Raw genomic sequence first — 5,121 nt, forward strand, 5'->3', positions numbered from 1 at the left:
GTTGTGACAGACTATTTAACCTTTCACTGCTAAAATAGATTTCATGGTTATTGCTGTAATGATATTAAATATATGTGGAGGCGCAATGGCACAGTGGTTAGGGCAGCGGACTCGCGGTCGTAGGATCGCGGTTTCGATTCCCAGATAGGGCGTTGTGAGTGTTTATTGAGCGAAAACACCTAAAAGCTCCATGAGGCTCCGGCAGGGGATGGTGGTGATCCTTGCTGTACTCTTTCACCATAACTTTCTCTCACTCTACTTCCTGTTTCTGTTGTACCTGTTTCAAGGGGCCGGCCTTGTCACTCTCGTGTTAACGCTGAATATCCCCGAGAACTACATTAAGGTACACGTGTCTGTGGAGTGCTCAGCCACTTAACACGTTAATTTCACGAGCAGGCTGTTCCGTTGATCGGATCAACCGGAACCCCGTCGTCGTAACCGACGGAGTGCTTCCACCCTCCCATTAAATATATACCAAAATAGAATTGGATTTTCAGGCAAGTCACGTTGTCTCAATATACATGACATATCTCAACAAAAAAATTAGTTTCAAACATGACATTCTTCAACAAAAGATGGATTGGTAAATAATACTGCTTTCCATAGTTAAGGCTAATTATATTTTGAGTGGATATACCTGATTTCTGTAGTGAACATGTTAAACCTATTTCATGATCAACATCAAGCTGTGACATAACCAATAGAAAACTGTGATGTGGCCAACAATAAGATATTTCATAGACTATTTAAAGCAGCGATATGACCAACATAAACTATGACATACTTAACAAAGGTATGATATGACCACAACAAAGTTGTGATATAGACTGTTTAAACCTACGTCATGAACAACATAGATCTATGACATGACCACGGGTATACTGTAACATGATTAATATAAAGATATGGCATAGCTAATGTAAAGCTGTGGAATAACAAACAAAATCTATATACTGGTGTGATGTGACTAGCAATAAATTGTGATATATATTATAAACATAACACAAGTTAATGACTGTATATATATATATATATATATATATAATATATATTATATATATATCACATTGAGGGTAAAATTAATTAGTTATTAATCAATTTCACCAAAGTAGTGTTCAGTATGTAAAAGGACCATTTAAGGCGAATTCAATATTACATTATATAATTAGGCTTAGTAAAATAAATTACTTTGCCACATACTGAACTTTCTAGAAATAGCAGCCAAAAAGCTTTTTAGCCATTTCCACTACTTTAAGAAAATTTCAGATAATGTTTACTCAAAAATAACTCACGAAGATATGGAGGTAAAAACAGTAAAATATCACAAGTACAAAGATCATTTGAGAACGTCAACGTCTCTAGATTAGCCAAATAAATCCAAAATTAAGAAATGTTGACTGACGAAGGAAATGCTGAGTTTTATTTGCTAATCTAGAAACGTTGACGTTCTCAAATGATCTTTGTACTTGTGATATTTTACTGTTTTTTTACTCCATATCTCGTGAGTTATTTTGGAGTAAACATTATCTGAGGAAATTTTCTTAAAGTAGTGGAAAATGGCTAAAAAACGTTTTGGCTGCTATTTCTAGAAAGTTCAGTATGTGGCAAGTAATTTATTTTACTAAGCCCTAATTATATAATGTATATTTATATATGTATATATATATATATATATATATATATATATATATTATATATATATATATATATATTATATATATATATATATTATATAATATATATATATATATATATATATATATATATATAATAGCGACGAAAATATTTTGACAAATTAAACTTAAATGTTAAGTGAATCGAACGGCTTTTGTGTGTTCTTAAATGCTTACACCACCTCCACGCTTGCAATGTTTTCGTTCAGCACACGATCTCAGATCAAATCACTTGCTATGCAAGTACATCTCCGTATTATATATATATATAATATATATATATATATATATATATATATATATATATATATATATATATATATATCTGTGTGTGGTGTATATGTGTAGGCACACCTAGTTTACGTAACCCCGATTTATGAAACCTCAGCTTACGAATTGTAGATGAAAAACGTAATAATTGGTTACCATGGCAACGAGCGGCATTTTCGGCCAGGTAGCATCTGTTGCCTCGAGCGATCGCCTTCAACTGCTTTTGGGATTTGAAGTGTGTCAATGCCTGCCCGACTTCCTTCACGCCAGCCCGCATTTTATCTTCCTTCATTCCATTCATCTTTTTTTTTTTTTTATCATTTACGCATCTTTATTTTTTTTTAATATCCTTGTGATGGCTTCAAAAAGAAAGAATTCTGAGATGCAAAGCAAGGATAAGAAGAAACGTAAAGCAATTACTTTAGAAATAAAATACGAATTGATGAAACAACACGAAAAAGGTGCAACTGTTAAAGCTTTATCAAAAAAGTTCGATACGTCTCCTTCATTTGTTTGTACCATCTTGAAGCAAAAGGAATATTACTCAATTAACCCTTTAACATTCAGATCAATCTGTCAAATTCAAAGCCTGTTTAATTACATTGTTTTAAATTAATTGTACAGCATCTTGTAACTCTGAGATTTTGATGATGTCCCTGTTTATTTTTAGAATGACTTTGTAGGGTAGGTGTGAGAGGTCAGAGCTGGCTGGTTTGAGCATATAACAGGAAGACAATTTTGGCCTGGTATGGCCGGTTTAAACACTAAAGGATTAAAGCTAAAGGAAGTCACTCTCTAAATTCAACTTGGTTACGAAGAAAAGATAATGAAGGTTTAATTTCACGCACAGAAAACCTTTTGACGACTTGGATTAACGATGAAATTCATAGAATTCATATGCCATTTAGTCAGGCTATAGTTTGCAGTAAAGAGATTTTCCTTTTTAACTCGCTTAAGGATAAATAAGATGGATCAAATGAAATATTTGTAGCGAGCAATGGTTGGTTCGATCGTTTCAAAAAATGAGCAAATCTACACAATGTGAAGATCCAAGAAGAATCGTTTAGCTCAGATCAAAAAGCTGCAGAAACTTTCCCTCGCCAATTAGATTTGATTGGAGAAGAAGGCTTTATAGAGTCTCAAATATTTAATGTGTATGAGACAGGTCTATTTTGGAAACGAATGCCTTCAAGGACTTTTATTGCGAGAAAAAAATTTTCAATGCCAGGATTCAAAGCTGCAAAAGAAAGAATAACTTTGCTTCTGGGAGGAAATTGTGAAGGAGGCTGCAAACTCAAGCCCATGTTTATTTATCGATCTGAAAACTCCCGTGCTTTAAAAGGAATTGATAAGATGAAACTTCCTGTAATCTGGAAGCATAACAAAAAAGCTAGGGTGACAGGAACTCTGTTTGAAGATTAATTTTTTAATCACCTCGTTCCCGAAGTAGAAAAATATTGTAAGGATAAAAAAAATCCCTTTCAAGATTCTTTTGATAATGGATAATTCCCCCAGTCATGCTGGATTTTTAAAGCATCACTATTAAAATATTAATTTTTTTTTTTACCTTGCAATAGAACATCTATATTGCGCTTATGGATCAAGGAAACATTTCATCGTTTAAATCTTACAATCTCCGTTTCACCTTTGAAAGACTTATCGAAGTGACTGATAAAGAAAATGGTCCTACAATTCAAGAATTTTGGAAGAGTTTCAACATCCTTGATGTAATAAAATTGATAAAGAAAACATGGGATAAAATCGCCGTAAAGAACATGAAAAGAATCTGGGAAAATCTCTGCCCCAAATTAATTGACATTTTTGAAGAATTTGATAATCTTCATGAAGGTCTTCAGAAAGAAACTGACACGATCATAGACATTGCAAAGGGATTGAACTTTGAAATTTCACCTGAAGATGTTAAAGAAGCTCTTTATGCTGATAGTGATGAAATCACAAACGAAGAATTGCTAGAAATGGAAAAGTTTGAATGTGAAGAAAAAGAAAATGAAGAATCACCTGAAAGATGCAAAAAAGCTAAATGAAGCATTTCTTCACATTGAAAAAGCAATTGAAATCTTTGAGCAACAAGATGCCGATTTTGAAAGAAGCTCAACTGTTGCTGCAAATTTAATGAGAGGTCATGCTTGTTATCGTGAAATCTACCGTGAAGTCAAGAAGAAATCTTTTCAACAAACAACTTTAGATAATTTTTTTAACAAAGAAAACTAATGCGGACCAAACATCAAAACAAGAAGAAACTCAACAAATGCGCTCAAGAGGCCCAGTGACGGCAGACCTGATGGATACGAATTAAATTTCATGAGTTGAATTTTTTTTTGTTTTATATGTTTTTCTATTTTTTCATTCTGTAGTTTGTGATTTAATAAAAAAAATTATACTCCTGAATATTGCCATTTTTATCTTAACCTTTTCTTCAATTTTAGAAAGTTTAAGAACCATCTTCTTAAGCAATTAAAGGTATGTCCATTGTTTTCTATGGACGATGATACCCCACTATACGAATCTAGTCAGGAACGAATTAATTCGTAAACATATGGTCTGCCTCTATATATTTATATATCTATATCTATATATATATATAGCAATTAAGGACAACTACTTAATAAGGAAAACTTAACAAGAAATTGTCAGGTAGATAGCGTGAAAACCTCATAAGAGAAAAAATTTCGAAAATAATTATTTCTTATTGAACATATTAATTTATATATAGAGGGCATTATACATACATGCCAGAGGGCATTATACATACATGCCACACGCTAAGAGGGACAATTAGTCATTTCTACCAAAAATATTACTAATCCCACCGAATGCAATTTTTCAAAGTAAGACATTAAAAAATATAGACCTGTATCACAGTGATTTATACTACGTATTCATCAGCAGGCCTGGATGTATCATACATAAACGACCCTGCCTCGCTTAAGCGATCAGCTATGATCAACATCAACGAAGCAACATGGGTGAGTTACAATATACATCCGGTAAATGGCGGACTTTTACGAATTGCATTTCGGAAAGAAAAGTTTTTTTCGGAATAAAAAATTAGCAATAAGGACAACTACTTAATAAAGAAAACTTAACAAGAAATTGTCAGTAGATAGCGTGAAAACATAATAAGAGAAAAAATTTCGAAAATAATTATTTCTTATTG

The 5,121-nt window shown here is 32.6% G+C and overlaps 1 long non-coding RNA gene across 1 annotated transcript in view; it reads right to left on the reverse strand.

The window, feature by feature from the left end:
* Positions 1 to 518: 518 nt before the first annotated feature.
* LOC118761618 overlaps positions 519 to 5,121 on the reverse strand; it is a 13,073-nt gene continuing 8,470 nt past the window's right edge. The window contains exons 2-3 of the long non-coding RNA XR_004997511.1: positions 2,799 to 2,808; positions 519 to 664 (exon numbers count right to left, since the gene is read on the reverse strand). This is a non-coding gene — a long non-coding RNA (uncharacterized LOC118761618). The remainder of the gene's footprint in view (positions 665 to 2,798; positions 2,809 to 5,121) is intronic.

The sequence above is a fragment of the Octopus sinensis genome, unplaced genomic scaffold (assembly GCF_006345805.1).
Source record: "Octopus sinensis unplaced genomic scaffold, ASM634580v1 Contig15769, whole genome shotgun sequence".
Taxonomy (NCBI): Eukaryota; Metazoa; Mollusca; class Cephalopoda; order Octopoda; family Octopodidae; genus Octopus; species Octopus sinensis.